The sequence below is a fragment of the Chlorocebus sabaeus genome, chromosome X (assembly GCF_047675955.1).
Source record: "Chlorocebus sabaeus isolate Y175 chromosome X, mChlSab1.0.hap1, whole genome shotgun sequence".
Taxonomy (NCBI): Eukaryota; Metazoa; Chordata; class Mammalia; order Primates; family Cercopithecidae; genus Chlorocebus; species Chlorocebus sabaeus.
Window position 1 is genome coordinate 13,485,276 of NC_132933.1, and position 24,051 is coordinate 13,509,326.

Genomic DNA, 24,051 nt, shown 5'->3' on the forward strand with positions numbered 1-24,051 from the left:
TCTTACTCCATACCTAAAGCACAAAAGTGAAACTATATAAACTGTTCAAGCAGTTGTGGGTGAATCCACATGGAATATATGCAGAGTATACATTATTTTAAAAATAAAACCACGTTGTCCTTTAATGCATAATGTATCTTTAGAAAGCTGTTTGAATGTAGTGAAATTTACAGAATAAAAATGTGGTGGGATAAGTTGGGTAGCAAATGCAAACATTCACCTAGAAAACCTAAACCTAACGCCTACTACATTCCAGGAATATTTTGTAACTCCAAGGAAGCAATAGCTTAATGGAGGAAAGAGAAAGAAATAATTTCAGTGATGAAAGAAAGTAAAATATATCCGAATACAGGTTTGACCTTATCTACCTATTTATTTTCCACAAAGTTTCAGGCACTCTGCTAAGTGCTGCAATACAGAGATGCCCTTATTTTAAAAGCGCCTAGACTGTCTTGTAGTGAAGCAGACACTTAAACATAAAATCCAGCGTACACATGATATATTGCAGACTCTGAGAAAACAGTACGGTTTACAAAAGGGTCATGTTCCCCGATCACCAAACTCTTGCCAATACATGCCTACCCACAGAGTGGGCACTCTATTAGTTTTGCTGAAAAGAGATTTTATTTCTGAAATTACATTGTTAGAACCAATTTTGTATACATACATGCATCTACCACCTTATGATGACGACTTGCTTTGTCCTTCCACTTCCCTTTACCATACTCAAGCAGTCAGATCTACTTTTGTCTTCCTCCCAATACGATTTTCACTATGATCTGAATGATTTCTATCTCCCTAAAATTTATAAGTCAAAATGCTAACCTTGAAGGCGATAGTATTGGAAGGAAGTGACAGAGGCAGAGCCCTCATGAAGGAGATTAGTGCCATTACAAAAAAGGGCAAAGAGAGACTCCTCACTACTTTCACCAAGTGAGAATACAGCAAGAAGGCACCATCTATGACCTCGAAAATAAGCCTTCACCAGACACAACATCTACTTTGATCTTGGAATTCTGAGCTTCCAGAACTGTGAGAACTAAGTCTCTGTTCTTTATCAGTAACCCAGTTTATATTATTTTGTTATAGCAGCCCAAATGTTAGGACACCATCTGAACTGCATTCTAAGCCACAATTCGATATCACCATTCTCAGTTACTCAAGCTCTAAAGTAACATATATGGTAAAGCCTACAGGCATATACCTTCACCACTGCTCTCTCCCAACAGAATCTGGAAAATACAAGACCAAGGCAGCCTTTTTACATGAAGCTAAACTTTTTTTTCTCCCGGTACCACCTGTTTCTGTTAATGAGTATCTGGTCCTGTTGATGTTATTGCCATACATTTCATATCTAATTATCAACTATTACATGGTAAAAGATAAAAAAAAATGGAAACAGATGAATAGGTGAGTCCTCTATAATGTGTATAGACAGACTGCCAGCAGAATTCCACACATTGACAATTAGTTGCACTTGAATGAAAAAAATAGCCATTTTTTTTACTGTAATTAGGTACAACATGCAGATACTAACTACCTCAGATACAAACTATACAGAACTCATATACAGTATATGCGGAGGTTCAAAAATGTTGCTGTCATTCTGAGTTATATTCAGGTATAAAACCTGACTCAAGATATTACCTTGGAGGAAAAAAAGAAATTGTCATTTCAAGTTGGGACACATTATCCTTGAACCTAATTTTTCAGCCAAGTAGTGATCCCTATGTTTCTATTTTAGATCATATTACTCATTACATTATTTATGATCTGCGTAAGATGTTAAAATGGTTTTGACATATCAGAGGAGCATCAGTTGCAAATTTTCAGTCCCAGTTAAAATGGCATGCTGTCTTTAACCTCCATTTTTGGGCGACAACTTTAGATAGTTAACTTAGTTTATAAAATCATTGATAAATGTATTAAAATACTCAATGCATGTCCTGTTATGGTAATCTCAGGAGAGAAGCCTCCTAAAAGCTTTCATCTCTTGGATCAATTTTAGCAGTGAGAATGATACACTATCATCCTGAAAGGACAGTGGAATGGACAAGGAAAACACCACGACCAACACAAGTTCTAGGTGTTTTTAATCAATTACAGATTAAAATTAAGGATACGGGTATATCTTAACAAAACTAAATAATAAACATCTGGATAGTAGGAGTTACACTTAACCATCAGTTGTACCTCTCCGCCAGATCCTATTCAGGGGGTCTGCTTCTGTGTCGCCATCTTACATTTATAGTAGGAAATGATATACTCAAAAGTGCAGGCCCCCGGAAGTAAAGCCTAATGCTCTTCCTGTATGCCTTGATATGTAGTCCCCAAAAGAAAATAGTGCACTGAGAAGAATTTAGACATCATTGGGCATAGAAATGCCTCTATCTCAGCTGTGGATGGTGGAAAATGGTGGGTGTCCGTGTGTGTGTGTGTGTGTGTAGAGGATGGGGTCGATGGTAGAAGGGCGCAAAATATATAATCTCATGAATATCAACATTTTCACTCTCCTGTAGAAGTACAGATCTATACTAGAGCCTTGACAAAACTTAGAGCTTATTAATAATAGCCACCTCCTGGAAATTGAGTCTGGGATACATAATCATCCATTGCATTATTGCACTCTTTTAACATCTTTACAGATGATAACTTTGTGCGTGTGGTAGGGGATGTGGGGAAGGGTTGGGTGTGGGGGAGGGTTGGGATGGGCAAGTTTTCTTGTTCTATCCATCCAGAAAATGGATAGAATCTCAGAATAGAAAGTGGTCACCTTCAGGCTGAACTAAAATCCCTTTTAAAAGAAAATACCTTTCTCTTTTTTTCTCATAGACTCAGAGTAATGCATATTATTTTACATGAAAGTAATAAAACATCACTGCTACTATAAAAAGATCAATCACAGAACTGAGATTCAAAATAAATAATGCCAATTCAGCCAATTATTTTGCTTTTACTTTGCATTCTTTTGTTTTAAGAGTATTTACTCACTTATTTTTATAAGTATCATGCTATATGTAGCACATCCATAAAGTTGATAGAGATGAGTGGTTGCCTTCAAGGCAGTGCTGTGAGAGAGTTAAGAATGAATATCTTTTATCTTTTAATTTTTGTTGGTGCATAGTAGGTGTATGTATTTATGGGGTACACGAAATGTTCAGATACAAGCATACAATGCGTGCAATGATCACATCATGGAGAATGGGGTATCCATCTCCTCAAACATTTATCCTTTGTGTTACCAACAATCCAATAATATGGGCTTTTAGGCTTTTTTAAATGTATAATTATGTTATTATTGACTATAGTCAGCCTGTTGTGGTATCCAATAGTAGGTCTTATTCGTTCTTTCCATTTTTCATACCCATTAACCATCTCTACCTTCCCCACATCCCCCAAAGAAAGAATGGCATTTAAAACTGTGATACATGATATAAGAAAATAGCTTAAGAGAGGCAACGAATCTGTTCTTTGAAAATTCAGAGGAAGCTAGCACTTGAAGTTGAGGGCATCAGGAAGGGGGCACATGGAGGCGATGGCTTTTAGCACAGCTCTAATTCAGGGGTTAGATTTACACATAGGAAGCCTGGGCACAGGCTTTCCACATGGTGATTACTGAGAGGAGATATGTTGGAATGGGGTGGCAGCCTCTTAAGATAGATACATGTTTTATAACTTCTTGAAGGTCGGGTTAAGGAAATCAGTGACAAATATTTGACATGTTTAGTAGCATAATAAATATAATTTGATGCCATAGATACAGTCCAAGTCATTCTCCTTTCAGAAGCTAGAGGGATTTTTTAGAAACAAAAACCTGATCATGTCACTCTTCTGCTTACTTGTCCCTTTGCTCTTTGGCAAAACGTGACCAAATCTTTACATGCCTAGAAGATCCTCATGACCTTACCATTACCTCCCTTTGAAGTTACATTTTATGGAACATTCAATCTGCCTTCTGCATTTCTTCCACACTGGGGTTCTTGCTGGTACTGAAAATATGCCTTACCTTTTCCCACATTGAGGCCTTTTCATATCCTTTCCCTCTTTCAGAATATTCCTCCCTCTGAACTTTGACTGGCTTATGCTTACTCACGCTTCAGAGCTCAGCTAAAATATCACTTTTCTAATGCTCCTGACTAGGCCTGCTATAAACCCTGTCATCTATTCTCTTAGCAAATTTTGTTCATAATACTTCCAACAGTTTTTAATAATTAAGCGATCCCACACAGAAAAATTTACATTTATTGAGCAATCATTATGTACGAGGCATTATACTTATTGTTCAATGAATGTTTGCTGAATGGATGCACAAATGAATGAGTATATTAATCAATGAAATTAGCCAAGAAATATAAATTAACAACTTAAATTGTATCCACTTTATATTCAGACTTCCTTTTAATCTCCAAATTATAATATCTTCCCATATGACTACTGGAAGCTCTAGCTTGTCCCTTAAATATAAAGGTCTTCAGGAAACTCTAATGTGTTCCATTAATCATTCCTGGATGTAATCCAGAAGAAAACATGACATTTGGATAATAACAGCCAAAATGTATTGGGTTATTACCATATGCCAAGGATTGTTTACATAGATCATATTTGTAAATATATAAAATATCTTTGTATTCCTATCTACCTCTGTGCGTGTGTGTGTGCATATGTATATATTCTCAATGCTCACAACACCTCACTGAGGCTGACTTAGTGCCACTCATACGTTACAAAAGTGGAAACCAAGACCCAGGTAAAATAAATAACATCCCCAAGTCTGTATGTGGTGGAACTTAAAGGTGGAGACTGGTAAGGGCAGCCCTCACACTCCCTAGTCTAAAGTCCTTCCATAAGGGTTTCCTCCTAAGCATCTTTCTCTGGCTTACTGTCTAGAACCGTATGGTTGTGACTACTTTACATCCTCTAAACAGAAGTACTCCTGCCAATCGAGTTGTCAGAAAAAAATTCAAGGTGTCCAGTTATACTCAAATTTCAGATAAACAACAATCTTTTTTTAATATAAGTATGTTCCAAGTATTGCACAAAGCATTCACTAAAAACATATTTTTATTGTGAAATTGAAATTTAACTGAGAATCCTGTATTTTTATTAGTTAAAAGCTTACTGAATGAAATCCAGTCCCTTCACCTCCTCCCAGAGTGAGGGGACACTTTTTCCTTTTCTCTGTCACAATCCCCACTCCCAACTTCTCATTTCCTATCTTAGTAGGCTGTGGGTAACTGTTTTTGTCCCCGGTTTCTGCTTTGCTGGTCTATTCTAAGTGGGTCTTCTCCGTCTTTATTTACAAAGCAGAGCACATTTTTTTTATCTTAATCTCAGCTGATAGAGTGACACATATATGAACACTTCTCATCTCTCCCTATGCCTGTACCCTTACTCTCTGTTCCCAGACCATTTCATTTCCTTGTCTCTCAACAAATTATAACTCCTGAGGATTAAAAAAATTGGAAATTATAAGTTCAGTTGGCTTACTCACCTAGAGAGAACATGTTTCTTAATTTCTGGGTTTTTTTTCCCCCTATCTCAATTCTGAGCACGTATTTCATTAAGTAGTTGGTGTTCAGTAAAGATTTGATTACCAAATTTTATGTTTGCTTATAATATTCTTTATAGACATATGTTAGGCAGCACATTTCTATCATAGAAGAAGGAGTCTGGCAGGTCACTCAGGGTGGCAGTTATTAGGAACTTTTCTGAACAAAAGAAGAATAAGCCCTATATTAGAATATAATGCCTGGTAGATATTGACAGGCCAAGAGTGTGTACTTTGCCTAGATGTGCAGATCATCAGAACAAGAAAGGTCATCAGACATGCATGAGAAAAGAGAGGATCTTTTGTTAATGTGTACAGTGATCAAGTTGTGCCATCGGAAAATGTACTGTGGCCCTGTCACTGAATCTGGGCTCTAATTTTTAATAGCAGCACAATACTTGAGAAGTAATTTTTCCTTCAGGCACTTTATTTGTCTCTAAAATGGAGATAATAATATTGAGCAATTTACCTCACAGAATTAGTTTTAACGATTAAATAAAATTATATAGGTGACAGGCCTCTGTAAACTGTCAAGTGATATGTGAATACAAGGAAGTATAATTTGTAGCCACTCCTACTGCAATGAGGATTGAAGTTAATGCTTTTGAGGTGGCCGTTTTCCTCAGGGTTAATGCAGAGCCAATGACCCAGCTCTTTGTTGGAGCCTTCTCTTCCAGATTTGGGTTATTGTAAAAATAATTAAATAAATAAATAAGATTTAAGACAGCTGTTCTGATCATCTGTAGTCATTAAAAAGATTAGAGGGTTTTCTTTTCTGTCCTAATAATACTGTGTTAGTCTCAGCCTCCCGACCAAAATTTCAGTCTCAGTAATTGTCTTCCTTCTTACTGTCCCTTAATGGGGTTCAAAAGGTTAATTAGTTGTTTGCAAAACACTGAAGTACTTAATGGAGGTAATTTAGCAAGACAATAGCTAAATGTAGACCCTTGGTGAATAACTGAAAAGACAGTTGATATAAACAGCTAAGGAAATGATCATTTCTATTACCATTCTACTAGTATAATAAAAGGTGATTTAAATATAAACTTAAACCTTCTTTTGCAAAAGGTGTGCTTATTATAAATAATGATATAGCAAACTTTAAGATTATGAAGGACTTTCTAATGTCAGCCTAAAGCTTTTAGCACAAAAAAGAAATATTTTAAAATAAATAATGAAATATAATATCATACTGTCCTTGCAACTGAAATAAATTGATAGATGGTAAGGCAGTAATTTGCATTGACTTAAATAACAAACCATATTAGGACCCTGATATATCCTCAAAGGTGAGAATGTGCTTATGCATAGTTGTGCATTGGCATATTTTACTGGACTATTTCTTACAGATATTGCCTTGACTCATTTAACAGAAATCAATTTACATTATACAAGTATAGAATTATATTTCCATATGTATAGCCATTAAAAAGCAGTATATGTTTCTTCTTTTTTGTTTGGTGTTCGCTTGGTTATTTTCCTTTACGATTGTAAGAGGCACAAGCTGGAGATGGCACTAGCAGAAATGATAGAAGATCAGGTGATCAGTATCTGAATCTTTCAGCATATTGCAGCTAGGTGATCTCAAAGACAGTAATATTTGATTGGTCGATAACATGTAATATTTTAATCGTCTTTGTAACATACACACACAGCCCACACATATATATATGCACTTACATATATATTTGTGTGTGTGTATGTTTGAAGGCAATGCATATTTAAATTATGTTATTGTACACATTTCTTGCCTATCACTTCTTTTTGCCTGTCAATAATGACCCTGTAATTTTATTTGAGGAGTGGGAGGGGGAAGTAGCTAATTGAATAAGTCTGAAATCAAAGTCCGTTTTCTGAGTATCCACAAATTATTTAGACAAATTAAATGAAAATACAATCTATAATAAAATAAGAATACAAAATAGACAAATGAACAATAAAAATGTGCTAACCACAAGTTCAGCCATGTTCTTTGACAGCCATGGAAGAAAGGAAACAGTTGGTTCTAAAAGATCCTGTTAGAGGAAAGAAGAAACGTTAAGTTTTTTCTAAAGATACGATTTCTTCCAGCACTAAATTAAAAAAGAAATGGCTTATACAGTGCTTGATAAAGAAAGTCTCTGAGTAATATAGAGTAAATTATTCTCAATGATGATGATACGGGGGAAAAGAGAGAGTTAGAATCCACATAGCTATTTCTCCAAACTGCCATTAGTAAGCACAGTGGGAATAAAAATGCTTGCTGACCTGACAAAGAACTGCTCAATTCATGCAACTTTCTGGTGGTTTCATTTGTTTTTGGTAAAGAACTGTAAGCATCAAGTGGAATGGATATGGAATCTACGGCCCTTAAAATACTTTTGCTAAATACTACATTTTGTCACAGGAGAAATACTTGATTATATCTCTGAGTTAAAATATGATATTCTTAAGGGAGCTACACTTATTCTAGGCAAAATATATACTATGTAATTATGGAGCCACCACATAGCCATTTAAAATCTCATAAATGAGGCATGTATACCCTTATCTAGTTAAATTACTTTCAGAAAAATCTATCACAGCTGACATTTGCCTAGGACCCAAAGGAATAGTCAACCTACTTAAAACATGTGTCCATTAAGCCAAGGGCTTTTCGAAAGAGTTGTCAGGTTTTACTGACATCCACTCATATTTTTCTTAAGGCAAATTGACTCAGTTCCTTACTACTCCACCAAAACTGTTCTTAATAAGGGCATTGATGATCGTTGTTTTGCTAAATTCAGTGAATACTTTTTGCTTTTTTCATCTTTTCTTTATTCATTCCACAAATATTTGTTGATTGCCAATTATGGGTCATGCTCTCTCTTCATAGATAGAAAGATATCAAATAATAAAATTTCAATGATAAGTTAAATGATGCAGAAGTACAGGGTACTATGGAAGTATATGACAAAAGACATCATGGGAAATAAATTGACCTCTCAGTAGTACTTGCCCTCTGTGACACTACAAATCCCTGTGATTTCCTCCATCCCTATTGACTGTTCTTTGTTTCCTTGCTGACAATGCCTTCCCTATTTGACCTTTAAATATTGGCTAAGGACATCTGCGGTTTACACAAAACAGTTCTGGTCATTCTGGCATAACTATGAACTCTCAAAATTCTCTCCCTTTAACTCTCAAAAGAGTCCAGGTTTGGACTATAAGTGATACGGTCATTTTTCTACGTGATCTCATTCAGTACCAAAACATTAAATAACACATATATATATGCTGATGATGCCCGAGCCTTTTCCTCCAATGTGCCATTTGTTTTGAGCTACTGAACTATATGTTGAACTGCCTGCTTAGTAACTAACAATTTGACCTCTCTCTGGGAACTCAAGCTCAGAATGGCAAAAATGGAATTTAATATGCTGTCCCCACTATATATCTAGCTGTTGAAGCCATAAACCTGGCATTCAACTTTGAATCCTTCCTCTCTGATGTATCCTTATTGTCAGCCAACCACCAAAACCTGTATACTACATTCTATGCATACCTTAAGTGGTAGTGCTCAAGTCTATCCAACCGATGTCTCTCACCGACATTGTTAGAACCATCTCCTAACTGTGCTCCCATGTTTTATGCCCACATTCCCATTAGTTACTCTTCCACATAGCAGTCAATGTGATCTTTCCAAATCTCATTAGATCAACATCTTGTTGAAAACTCTAGTGATTTCTCATTGAATTCAGAGTAAAGACCAAACTTCAACACATCACATCCCTGCCTTTATTTCTAGTCTCACTTCGTAGCTAATTCCACCTTTGTTCACTACACTCCAGGCACACTGCCTTCTTTCTGCTTGAGAAACTTTGCCTACTATTCCAATGCAACTATCATTTCCTTAGAGAAAGTCATATGTCCTCTTTATGCATTCAGATGTATTTATTTTCATAGTAATCACTACCAGTAAATAGATCATTGTGTCTTAAGTAAGCTAAAAGTTACTTATTTTTGTGTCTGTTTTCTTTTCCTGGCTATACACCACTCTGTGAGGACAGCAATTTTTGTCTCCTTAAATATTTTTTGTCTGCTAGAAAAATTTTTAGCACAGTGCCTGACACATTTTAGACCTCCAATAAATATTTCCTAAAACATGAAATAACGGAAGGGCCATGGTTAGATGGGGAAAAGTGTCTGTAGTCACTTCCTCATGACCTGAAAAGAACTTCAGATCTCTGATACTTCAGAATACACTCTAGATTGAAAGTTTGAAGATAAAAGAAGTATAGGGCTCAGGATGAACTCTTGGAGAAAAGCTCCCTGCCCATTAGAAATACTTGTTTTGCACTTCACATGAGAAAGAAATTGCTGTTGTGTTAAGTCATTGTGATTTATTTCTCTTCAGCAGTTTGTGTTGTCTTAAATATCCTTTGCTTAATACTTCAAGGCAAATTTGAGTTTCAATTTGACAGATGAGATTATCAGTGACTACAGAGCTGTACCAATTAGTTTCAGATATTTGATTTATGTTAAATTGACTGTGATGATGAGAATGGTTAGAACAAAAACAATCAAAAATATACCTTGATAACCATTAATGATATGTCATGAAACTTTTGCAAGAATATTTCTACATTTTATAATGTTCCAGGAAAATGATATTATTAATTGTTTTCACTGAGCAGGAGCCCTGTTAACTAGAGTAAACTTTTAGATTCAATCTCTTCGTATCTTAATAAATTGGGACCATTTATTTGTAATTGATAGAGGAGGAAGGGTTTGGACGGAGAAGAATACCATAAGCAAAAACGAGGAAGATATTCAGGTTGGTAAGACATTCATACTTGTCTAGTCCCACGGATTGCTTTGAGTTCCTAATGTTAGAAGAACCAGACATTTGTGGAACTGGAGGCCATTGTGTTAAGTGAAATAAGTTAAGGACAGAAAAACAAATAATGCATGTTCTCATTCATACGTCAGTGATAAAAAGTGGAGCTCATGAAGACAGAGGACAGATTGGTGGTTGCCAGGGACCAGGAAGGGGAGGGGAGGACAAAAGGTAAAAAAAGAACACGTGTTTCTGTATTAAGTGTACACTGATCCATACACTTAAAAATTGTAAACATGGTAAATTGTATATTATTAAAACTACTTATGATTTGGGGAAGGGGTGAGGGCAAGGCTGGACACAAATTTGAAGGGAAACTTAGATTGTAGGCACAAGCAAAGCTAAGCTGCTTCAGTTTCCAGGTAACAAATTATAACAGTTTTTCCCCACCTCTGCATAAAATTTAGACATGTCTTGGCACTTGGAGGGTTAGAAGCATCTACATTTAACATGCTTAGTATAAGCAATAATTTTCTTAGAACTGGTGATAGTCTTTGCAAGATGTCTTCAACGGGACTGATATGCAGCAGATGTAGACCAATGGAAGTAAGTGCAAGAGAGAAATCACAGCCGCATGGTGACTCCAGCTAACAGTCAGGTTAGTGCACATATGTAAGGCAGCCCTTCAGAGATTCCAAGACAGGGGCTAAAATGCAAGCAGTTTAACCAATGGGATCCACTGGTTTATGAAAAATAAAAGTGTGTGCTTACTTATTAGTGACAAGTAGTAAATTTTGAAATATTTGGGTTATCCTAATCAGCATGAAATTCAGTAAAGTATAATGGAAAAAATTAGCTATTTCATGCGGTTCCTTAATTAGAACCACCATATAATTTTTGTAACTTAGTTGAAAAACTGACCGATCCGTCTAATGGCTTTCATGAGGCCACTCAGCTAGTATTCAAAATGAGTTTCTGTTTCTTTTACACTACACTGGAGCAACCTGACCTCCTCGTCTTGCAAGCTCCCATAATAACAACCTCACCTTTTCAGTTGGGCATTTTTACTTCTCTGAACTTTGCACTTACTGTTTATATTGTTTGTGTACAAAGTTTATCCTTCCTGCTAAAATGTGAGCTCCTTGAGGACTGAGATACTATCAGAATTGTTTCTGTGTCATCAGTGTTAAAACATCTCCTGGTCCATAGCATATGTTCATTAATCTTTTACTGAGTAAACATTTGACTTTTTGTCAAATAAACTATTTAGATTTATAAAAATAGCCTCCTTTCAAACTCTCTATCTCGGCATAATGAAACTCAAATTTAATATCAAAATATCCTGGGACATTAGTGGCATAGGTCAGTAGACACATGCAAAAAGCCAGGATTTAAGTGGGGCAAAAATGAAGAAGCTAATCAGTCTCTAATGCTGGATGGCTAGAGTGGGACAGACAGCCATCAGTCCAACAATCAGTTCAACAATCAGTGCCCAAAGTGGCATGGTGAACTGGATTTCAACCTAAGCAAATGTTGCTATTTAAGTAGATGAGAGCTGGTATCACAAGAGTAGAGTTGCATTCTGATGCATGTTACTGGTTTTACATGGTCCTTCTAGTATAAAGACCCCAGCCACTGTTTACAGTTCTGGAGAGCAGAGGCTTGTGCAAGCATTGCAACTGAACTTCACCTTAGGTGTCCATTGAAGTTAATAGTAGAGGATGCCCCAGCACTTATTTGAAAAGGATTATAAAACCACATTTGGCTTCCAAAAAGGGAAAAGCTCATAACTGATTATTAAAGTCCAGCCAGGTATACAGGATGAGAAGTAAGCATGGGTAATATTTGTACAGTATTGGCAAGCACACAGCACAAAATTTAAGGAGATGGTTTCGGCTTAATGAACATGCCAGATTTAAAACTTGGGATAAGATTAATTTTAAAACACACCCTAATTCTGAGGGTTGTACTCCAGTTATCCTGATTGCCCTGGCAAGTATTTGTCGAAGAACTACATGAGATTTGGCTAACTCATTATAAAAATCATTACCAGAAGCTTAGTGGGGTTGAGGAAGGTGGAGGCTGACAAGTTATCTAAAGTTTAGTTAAATCTTAATTTTTGTTCCACAGCTAATAACAGATCTAACATATTTAAATGGACAAAAGTTCCTCTTTCTTCTTCTGCAGGGTTCATAAACTAGGTTCTTGACCCAGCTTCACATCTCATCAGTGATTTGTGATTGTCGAGAGGATACTGTTTTTTCATTTGTCCCCAGGTTTCCTTGGACGATGTCACCAATGAAATCTTAGTGTGATATATGCCCTTAACTGAGTACAAGCTGCTGGCATAGCCAGTTCCAACGGGAGGAGGAGATTCCCATGGATTTCCTGTGCATCACTCTTGGATAACTCGAAACAGGTTTGAAACATTTAAGGCAAAATAAAAACAACATTCAAAAACAGAACGTTCAAAGCCACTTTGTGCTGTTTGCTTCCAAAATACAGTGACAACAACAGTCCTGGTCTGCAGTGACTTGTTTAGAAAGTGTAATATATGTTTTATCTTTTTGCTGTACTGAATTTAAATGTACTATAGGTAAATTAGGACATTCTGGCATAGTCCTAGTCAGTAATATAAAATGTATCTAGAGCAATCAAGTCCTGGCATAGTAACTACTCTACCACTAAGCTTTCAAGAATAACAGCTAATAATATATTAGACATTAAATGTTCAATGTGCTAAAAATGAAATGAGAAACAGATTGTGTTGATTTTTGTTGTTATTTCTAACCATGTTCAATGTCTCAACCCATAAGAAAGTATGTACTACTTTTTCTGTTTTACAAATGAGGAATCTGAGTCTTCATTAATTTAATGTCCATGAAATCACACAATCTGCAAACAAGAATTTGAATAAAAGTATCTTTCTCCTATGTTCTTATATATATATATATTTTACTGCTCACTGCTTTCTCAGACTTATCCCTGCCATTGAGCCATGTGTTGGCAGCATAGACCCTAGAATTTAGAGAGGGTTGGGATTGGTCTAGAGGGAGATATTAAGTTGGTGCAAAAGTAATTGCAGTTGTTTTGCACCAACCTAAAATACTGGAAAGTAGCATTGATTTCGTGCTGTTATTGAAGAGTCACTGAAGACTGAAGCAGATTTTAACAAGGAAGCAGATGTTTGTTGGTAGTGGTGGTGTAGGGGGGTAATTTAACCCTTGTGCCAAAAGTGGGCCCAGGAGTAGAGAACTCAAATGGAGAAAGGAAATGTGGAATGCTATAATCAAATGATTGCATTGAAGCAGTAAACAGTTGAAGTAGAGTTTTTGATACTAGAAATAGGAAAGAACGAATGCATAAGAAATAAAATAGATGCTTGGATGTTTAGATAAGCAACAGCAAAGAAAGGCAGAATGACTGGGAGTCATGATTCTGGTTGACTAAGGAAAGGACAGAATTTTTAAACTAAGTAAGAAAGCCAGAAAGATCCAGTTAGAAGTATTGTATCAATATCTAATGACAAAATAAAATGAAGAACTTCCAAGAATAGCAGCTTTGGGATCACTGCCATCCTCATTCCCACATTCCTGATTTTTCATTGAAACTAGTAATGGAATATACAAAAAATGAATACTGGGAAAAAAGGCATGGATACTATTTAGTTATCAGAAACTTCAAGGAATTCTCACTAGATATAATGAGAATTGGATCAGATTGATGAAGGATGTAGAGAGCTACTCAACATTATTCCTCTTGAGAAACAGTAAGACATCTTTGGCGTAAGTAGGAGAGAAACAAAATCCACCTTAACATGTCTTCATTCAGAAGGTGCGAGATGAACATGAGGAGACTACGGGGCTCTGATATTATATTATAGTCATATGCTCACTAACGGGTATAGGCCAGAAATATTTGAAACTTATTAGGTCATTGTAGTGACCTAGGATTTGAGCAAACTAAGAAAACCCAAGCACTGGCAAAGTGGCAGGGCCAGGCAGAGTTGTAACACCGCCAAGGATCGTTCAAGAGAATTACCACCAAATTCTAGATCTATATCAAATAGCCACCCCATTTAAAGGCCATGGAAATAAATGTAATTTATTATTTCATTCAACAAATATGTGAGAGCTTTTATTACATTAGTCTCTTTTATTGAGAGTCACTCTTTATCGAGTCTTAGCCTCTTTACTGAGAGTCTACCATGTGTCGTGTGCTGGTGTAGGCACTGGCAATAACTTAATGAAGATGACAGGCAATGTTTCTGCTCTCATAAACTCTACATCCAGTGGAAGGAGATAGGCAATAAATGAACATATGATGTCAAGTAGTATAAGTGCTACAAAGGAAATGAAAACAGTGCAAAAGCATTAGAATGTACTACAGTGAAGAGTGGAGTCTTGCTATTTTACAGAGAGTGAACAGGAAGACTTCCCGAATAATATTTCTCTGAGCAGATAGCAGAATGAAGTGTGGGAGGAAGCTATGCAAAGCCCTAAGGAAGATCATTCCAGACACAAATGATAGAGAAAAAAACACAAGGCGGGAGCATGCCTAGTGTGTTGGAAAAGTGGCAAGGGAACCAACGTGGTTAAGATGGAGTAAAAAAGAAATAAAATGCTATGGAATGAGGTCAAAGGTGGAGGGAATGAGATCATAGTTCTTAACTGGAGGTATTGAAGCATGAGGCTGTCATAATAAGACTTTCAAATTTTCAGAAATTATGCTTTCCAAAGAAATTACTTAAATGCCTTGCCTGAAGAAATAAAAAAAGAATCATTGAAGAACTGAAGAATGAGGGTATCACCTCTAGAAGAAACTGACTAAGTATGAAATCCAATAAAATATATGGAACTGGGTAGAAATATTTTTTCTAGAGATGGTTATATATGTGATGATATATTTACTTTGAATAAGATGTTTTTATAAGAAAAAGGTCATTTCAGGATAAATAAAAGACTGCAGAAATGAAGAAAGAGGTGGATGACATTTGTTAACTACTTTTCTACAACAAAAAATAAAAACATTGTTCTATTATTTTCACTTTGGTGGCAAGTTCGATATAAAATTAAGAATGTTTTGAAAAGTTTTGAGATCACCACTTCTGAAATTAAATTCAGATTGCCTGTCTTTTAAATCACTGCAGAAAATAATAATGAACAAAAATTCCTATAAAAAGTCTAGGTAATATAATTGTATATTATAGTTGAAATGTACTAAGAGAGAAGATATTGCATGTTTTCACCACAAAAAGAAAGGTAACTCTGTGAAATGATAGATACCTTCATTTGCTTGATTGTGGTAATTATTTCACGATGTGTACACAAACTATCACACTGTATACCTTAAATATATACATTTTTATTCATCAATTATACCTCAGTAAAACTGAAGGATAACATCTAAATGGAAATTTCAAAATAAGAAGCAATAAAAGTCAGCTTATAAGAAGGTGGGAGAAGCAAAATCAAACGTAACATTAGCGATGACAAATGAACATTTATTAACTATCTTATTGAAAAAAAAATCCTCAGGCTTTCAGTTGCTTTATCCTAAAATTAGCTACTTATGAGACACATAGTGACAATAAAACAATAAACAAAATTCAGGGAAAGCATTAGATGAAATAAAATAACGTATATCAATAAAATACATTACCTATAATAAAAAAGCAAGTGTGGGGCTTTGTGTGTGATAACGACACTAAACTATACAAAAGCGAGAAGTTCTATAAATTGAATTTAAAAAGAAAAATAGGAAGGAAAGAAGGGAGAAAGAATGAAAAGAAAGAAAATACTGATAAAAACACAGCACAGTCCAGTGCAGTGAAGATTATACGTAACAGTCAAAATATGATACATCAAGAGAAAATCGCAAATAAATAATTATATAAAAGATGTTATAATCTGAGTAATAAATGTACAAATATATGTATGAGTTAAATTTGTTGGGAAGCCCTTTGACTGTACTTAAAAATATAAACAGAATCTGGCCAGGCACGATGGCTCACACCTGTAATCCCAGCACTTTGGGAGGCCAAGGTGGGTGGATCACTTGAGGTCAGGAGTTCGATATCTGCCTGAACAACATGGTGAGACCCCATCTCTACTAAAAATACAAGAATTAACTGGGCGTGTTGGTACACGCCTGTAATCCTAGCTACTTGGGAGGCTGAAACAGGAGAATCGCTTGAACCCAGGAGGTGGATATTGCAGTGAGCCAAGATTGTACCACTGCACTCCAGCCTGGGTGACAGGGTGAGACTCTGTCTCATAAAAGAAAAATTATGTAAACAGAATCCATCTGTACATAACAGCCTGCATGGCTACCATCCTCATCCAAGCCAGAGACAACTTTTCATTTTACTCAGAAGAAAAGCCCTGGTTTATGATGTCTTACAAGATGTAGAGTTACATTAACTCTTTCTCGAAACTCCTATTACTGCCCATACCCCAAGGAACACTTGATTTCAGCTACACTGGTATTCTTACCTTTCTGTGTATAGGGCCTTTGTAATGGCCCTTTCCCTATTTAAATGTTCCTTTTCAAAATAGCTGTACAGACGCCCTTCATCAAGTATGACCTTCTCTATTTACTCCTACTCTCTTTCCTCTTCTTTATCTTGTTCCATCGCACTTAACACCTTCTAAGTATTATATAATTTACTCATTCATTATGTCGTCTGTATACACACACACACACACACACACACACACACACTCAATAGAATAGAAGCTCCATGGGAACAGACAGGGTCATTTGCCTGTTTTAGTCACTCATATATTCCCAATTTCTAGGACACTGTCTCACATGCTGCAGGTGCTCAATAAATATTTGATATATGGATAAAAACACTATAGATTGTGAATAATATTTACTCATTAGTGACGCATGATTTTGTAGAAATATATAACGCGAAAGGTAATTTTAACACAGTATTATATGAGTTAAAAGACATACCAATATATTCAATATGCTATCTTTTGCATGAGGAAATATGTCTGTATTTATGTTAAGGTGTGCACAATAAAATATATTGCAAGGATATATATCAAATTTCTTTGGTGTTTTTATGTAGGTGGCGATTATGGGTGTTTTTATTCTGCTTCAGTCTTTGTATCTCCTAGACTTTCTATAAGATGCATACATTAATTTTTAATCATAAGAAAACATGAATGTCATTTTTAGAAGCGATAAGACTGTCTAGTCCAAAATTATTCTAAAGATCTTTATAAAACTACCATGGTTGACTTGCAAAACTGAAATAAGAACCAAGAGACAGATCAGTGGATTAAAATATTGAATAGATTAAAATATTCACATAGGAAACCACCAAAGTCTAATCCCAATCAAGATTCTGCAAACAGGTTTCATCATATATATTAGTTTGATTAGATACTAGTAGCCATCTTGACCTGGAGTTGAGAAGGCTTGTGAGACCAGATACAGGCTTGATAGGGAAGAGTGTGGTGAATGTTTAGGCATATCCACCATGAGTACAAGAGAAAGCAGCAGCGTTTCTAACATCCTGAATTTAGTGTTTGCAAAATGAATGTTCTTAAATCCATGGAGCATGGTTAGATTATGTAATAAATTTTGTTTGGAGTAATTATTACTTCAAAAATTGTCTAATTTGGTTTTCATCTCAAACATCATGCTGTACACCAAAGGAGGGTGGGGAGACTGAGATGGATTAAAGAGCTGTACAATTTTAAAAACTTACGAAAAAGAGGGAATTAACACTGATTTTTAGGTTATAAAGGGATGCTTCACTCATAAAGAAAATAGAAGTAATAAAAAGAAAGTAATAAAAGTTGATAGTGTTAACAGTAAAAAGTATATACCTAGATATGCATAATAATAAGAATGACAGGAAATGTCCTATACTTAGCACATTTAATTTCTTTACATTTTAAAAAATTTCTTCCAATTTCCTATTGTAAGTATGCATTTCCTTTGAAATTGGAAAAGCACATATATTGTACAATTAAACATATATCCTCCACATATGTAGAAATAGAGAATTAGAGCTCCAAAAAAAAGTGAGGTCTGATGAAGTATTAGAAGTAAATACATCCAGGAATGGTGGCTCAAACCTGTAATCCCAGCACTTTGGAAGGCCAAGGTGGGTGGATGACTTGAGCCCAGTAGTTTAAGAGCAGCCTAAGCAACATGGCGAAATCACCACAAAAAAAAAAGGAGGAAGGAAGAAAAGAAGGAAGGAAGAAAAGAAGGAAGGAAGGAAGGAAGGAAGGAAGGAAGGAAGGAAGGAAGGAAGGAAGGAAGGAAGGAAGGAAAGAAATAGCCAGGTGGTGGTGCGTACATGTGGTTCTAGCTACTCCGGAGGCTGAGGTGGGAGGATCACCTGAGCCCAAGGAGGTCGAGACTGTAGTACACTGTGATCATGCCACTGCACTCCAGGCTGGCAGACAGAGTAAAATCCTGTTTCAAAAAAAGAAGGAAGGAAGGAAGGAAGGAAGGAAGGAAGGAAGGAAGGAAAAGAGAAAGAAGGAAAGAAAGAAAGAAAGAAAGAAAGAAAGAAAGAAAGAAAAGAGAAAGAAAGAAAGAAAGAAAGAAAGAAAGAAGGAAGAAGGAAAGAAGGAAGGAAGGAAGGAAGGAAGGAAGGAAGGAAGAGGAAGAGGAAGAAGAAAGAAAGAAAGAAAGAAAGAAAGAAAGAAAGAAAGAAAGAAAGAAAGAAAGAAAGAAAGAGAAAGAAAGGAGGGAAGGGAGGGAGAGAGAGAAGGAAGGAAGGAAGGAGAGAGAAGGAGAGAAAGGAAAGAAAGAAAGAAAGAGAAAGGGAGGGAGGGAGGGAGGAAGGAAGGAAGGAAGGAAGGAAGGAAGGAAGGAAGGAAGGAAGGAAGGAAGGAAAGAAATAGCCAGGTGGTGGTGCTTGCATGTAGTTCCAGCTACTCCGGAGGCTGAGGTGGGAGGATCACCTGAGCCTGAGGAGGTCGAGACTGCAGTGCACTGTGATCATGCCACTGCACTCCAGGCTGGGAGACAAAGTGAAATCCTGTTTCAAAATAAGAAGGAAGGAGGGAGGGAGGGAGGGAGGGAGGGAAGGAAGGAAGGAAGGAAGGAAGGAAGGAAGGAGGGAAGGAAGGAGGGAAGTAAGGAGGGAAGGAAGGAAGGAGAAAGAAAGAAAAAGACAGACAGACAGACAGAAAGAAAGAAAGAAAGAAAGAAAGAAAGAAAGAAAGAAAGAAAGAAAGAAAGAAAGAAAGAAGAAGAAAGAAAAATGAAGGAAGGAAGGAAGGAAGGAAGGAAGGAAGGAAGGAAGGAAGGAAGGAAGGAAGGAAGGAAGGAGGGAAGGAAGGAAGGAAGGAAGGAAGGAAGGAAGGAAGGAAGGAAGGAAGGAAGGAAGGAAGGAAGGAGGAAAAAGTTAAGACACAGAAAGTACTTTGGACACACCTCTTCAGAGTAGAAGCACGAAGGATGAAAGAAACTTCCAGTTTTCTTAACTTAAAGCTGATGAAGATCTAGGAGTGTTCTGTCAGCATGAAGGGCTTTCACTGCATTCTATAGATTTGGAGCAATTAAAGCTTCTCCTTTTCTTTTCTATTTTGTTTTCGTTTGTTGGATCATTTGCTTTTTCATCAGTCTTCCTTTTTTTAGTATAGGCAGGGAATGAGGATGACCCTTCCTGCTAAGGGGATTCTCCCTCCCTTTACTGGGCTCCTGTGGGTCTGGGCACTTACCTCAGTGCCAGGGTTTCCCACAGGGTAGTGGGACCACAGGACACATCTATCTCTCCATTAGGCTGAGTACCTGAAGAACACAGCCTGCATCCTTTTATCTCTGCCAAGCATCTGGCACATTGACTAACCATTTATGATCGTGGAAAAAATGTTGATAAAAAATGGTGAATGGCATGGTGACAGAGAAAAACAAAATCCTAGTGGCATTTTCACCCAATCAAGTCCTTTTAATAGATTTAAAGGATATCTGTGTCAACATCTAAACAAAGTAGTAGAATAGAAAGAGGATAGGCCACATTAAAACAGAGCCCAGACTTTGGAGTCAAACAGATCTCAGTTCAAATCCACATTATCCCTTATCTGTGTTGACTTGAAGATTTATATGCTGACTATCTGTAAATGGGGACCATAATACCCACCTCCTAAAACTGTCAATGGGGTGAATGAAGTATTCAATGTGAAATGCTCTGTAAGTTGTTCAGTGCTACATGAAATAAAGGGCTATTGTTAAAAACTTAATGAAGGTCTAGACGTTGCAGTTGTTCCATATATGAACAGCAGAAGTTCCATTGGATTTTCCCAGGATGCCACAAAGAATAAGCTCTGCCCAAAGGTCACGGTGAATTCATGTGGGGATAAAGCAATGTAGATTGTGAATAACTATGTTTAACCACCCTAACCTACTATAGCTGAACTTGTTAAAATTTCATCATCTTTTCTTGTGCCTGGCACACAGTAGGGATTTAATAGTTGTTTATTTAATTTAACCTAATCTTGGGCTTTCACAGAGGCCTAATGAGTGGTCAAGTTATTTCACAATCTACCTTCTTTATTATGTTTTCCTCTTTAGTATAAATGACCTTGTGAGGTAGGTGAAAGATGAATTTTGGAATGAATGATTGAAAGGTTTATCTTGTGTTATATTTGAGTCAGATCTACGTGACAAACAGTTCAAATATATTACTTTATTTTCCTTCTGGAAAATGTGTTCACAATTCCAAATATGAAACCAGAATCTGGCTACCCAAAGGTGTTAAAATAGCAAAAAATGTTACGTGGATAATTATTATATATGAAGAATTGAACTAGAATGGCACACCACACATCGTATCTCTAATATTCACAGCAAACTCATGAAGCAGGCATGAATAACTCTAATTGACTACAGATGAGGAAACTGATGCTCAGAGAAGCTAAGTTACTTTTCTACCATCAATAGCTAGCAAGAGAAAGAATTAGACTGTTTTAACTTGCAAATGTCCAAAGCTCAAGACTAATGGAAACCAAATAGCAATGTAAATATAGCAAATTAAAACTTTTAAAAGGTGTAAAAGTACAAAGCATATAAGGTGAAATGAGGAAAAATGAGATGATAATAGTCAAGCGATTCTCCTGCCTCAGCCTCCTGAGTGGCTGGGATTATAGGCATGTGCCAGCATGCCTGGCTAGTTTTGTATTTTTAGTAGAGACGAGGTTCCTATGTCTTGGTCAAGCTGGTCTCGAACTCCCAACCTCAGGTGATCTGCTCGCCTCAGCCTCCCAAAGTGCTGGGATTACAGGCCTGAGTCACCGCACCCAGCCCAACATCATTCTTTCTCTACTGCAACATACTCCTTTGGTTTTGGTTTAGGTTCTAGAAGGGAGAGAAAGTTCTGATAGCACTTATCCATTTTTGGATTAGCATGTAGTCTATTTATAAGTAAATTCCAAGAAAAGGAATACTGTGTAAGACATACCATGTGAGTATAATAAAAGTAAAAATTAATAGCTATAATTTATAAACAAAAGAAACAAAATGGAAAGCCTCTATTTAAAAAACTACTGGATAATATAGGAAATCAAAACTTACATGAGATCATTCACAAAATTACAAAAGTATAGTACTTAATAAATACATGATATGAAGCCAATGTATAAGAGTGGTAATCCTTTAGGGCTAAATGCTTTTACTACAAGAAAACACTCAAACCATTAATCTCGAAAGATTGGAAAAAGAACAAATTCAATGAAAAATGAATAGAATAGGACCATAAGATCATAACTGATAACATCGAAAAGAGGAAACTGATGAAGTTGATAAATAAGCTAAATAACTTATTTAGAAAGAAAGAAAAAGGTCAATTTTAAAACATCTAGGTACTGTAATCAAGACAAAATGAAAAAACTAAGTATAGACAGCATTGGATATGTTAATAGGTTATGAACCCGATACAGATGTATTTGTAAACTGAAAGAAATAATTTCAATGCTAAATTTTGACAAACTGATGATAAACTAGGAAATGAAATTAAACAAAACTGGTTGAAGAAGAAAACCGCCAAAACTTAAGAAAAAGCCAAATAATATGGTCAGGAAAACAGCTGCACATAGTTTTATCATTGTTGAAATTGAAGAAATATGTTATATAAACACCAGAGTAAAGGTAAAAATTGAAATTTTCAAATTTATGGCATCATAACCTTGGCAGCAAAATCTGATAAAGATACATGAGAAGAAGTATAGGTCAATCTCACTTAGGACTGAAGTTACCTATACTTAGACACATGATGAAATGCAGTATTTTGTTTTATCTGGGAAGGATAGAACGCTTAAAATTAAGAAAACTTTTTTTCAGCTTTACTGAGGTATAATTAACAAATAAAATGTATATATTTAAGGTGAAATAACTGATTATATATGTATATATTCTGAAATGATCACCACAGTCAAGTTAAAACGTCCATCACCTCAGTTACTCTGTGTGTGTGTGTGTGTGTGTGTGTGTGCGCGCGTGTGTGTTAAGAACACTTATGATAGGCCGAGACGGGCGGATCACGAGGTCAGGAGATCAAGACCATCCTGGCTAACACGGTGGGAAAAAAAAAAAAGGAACACTTATGATATATTCATTAATATATGTCGAGCATATAATAGAGTATTATTAAGTATAGTCACAATATTGTAGATTAGATTTCCAAAATTTATTCATCTGTACCTACCCTTTGACCAGTATCTCCTCATGTTCCTAAACTCCCTGACTCTGGCAACCACCATTCTACTCTTTGTTATGAGTTTGACTTTTTCAGATTCCACATATAAGTGAGACAATACAGAATTTATATTTCTGTGTCTGGCTTAATGAATTCATTATAATGCCCTCCAGGTTCATCTATGTTGCTGCAAATTGCAAGACTGCCTTCCTTTCTATGAATAAATAATACGCTATTTCGTATGAGTCTCACGTTTCTTTCATCTATTGAGGGGCACTTAAGTTGTTTGCAGATCTGAGCTATTGTGAATAATGGTGCAATGAACATTAAAGTGCACATACTTCTTTCAGACACTGACCTCATTTCCTTAGGATACATATGCAGAAGTGGTATTGCTGGATCCTAGGTAGTTCTAATTTGCATTTTTTGAGAAACCTCCCTACTGATTTTCATAATGGCTGTACCAATTTACATTTCTAACAACAGTGAACAAGGGTTCCCCTTTCTCCACATTCTTACCAACACTCATCTATTTTTCTTTTCCATAATAGTAATTCTAACAAACATGAGGTGATGTCTCCTTGTGGAGGTTTTGATTTTCATTAGTCTGATAGTGATATTGAGAAACTTTTCATTCGTGAACCTATTGGCCACATGTCTGTCTTCTTTGGGAAAATATCTATTCAGGTCTTTTGCCCATTTTTAACGGAGTAATCTGCTCCTTGGCTATCAAGTTGTATGAGGTTTTTATATATTTTGGATATTAATCCCGTATCAGATATATGGTTTGCAAATGTTATCACATTTCGTAGGTTGCCTTTTCCTTTTGTTGATTGTTACCTTTGCTGTGCAGATTTTTTTTAGTTTGATGTAGCCTCACTTGTTTATTTTTGTTTTCACTGCCTGTATTTTCAGTGTCATATCCCAAAAAAATCATCACCAAGATTGAAGTCATGGAGATTTTCCCCCTATGTTTTCTCTTAGGAGTTTTGTAGTTTTCCGTCTTAATTTAAGACTTGAATTCATATTAATTAA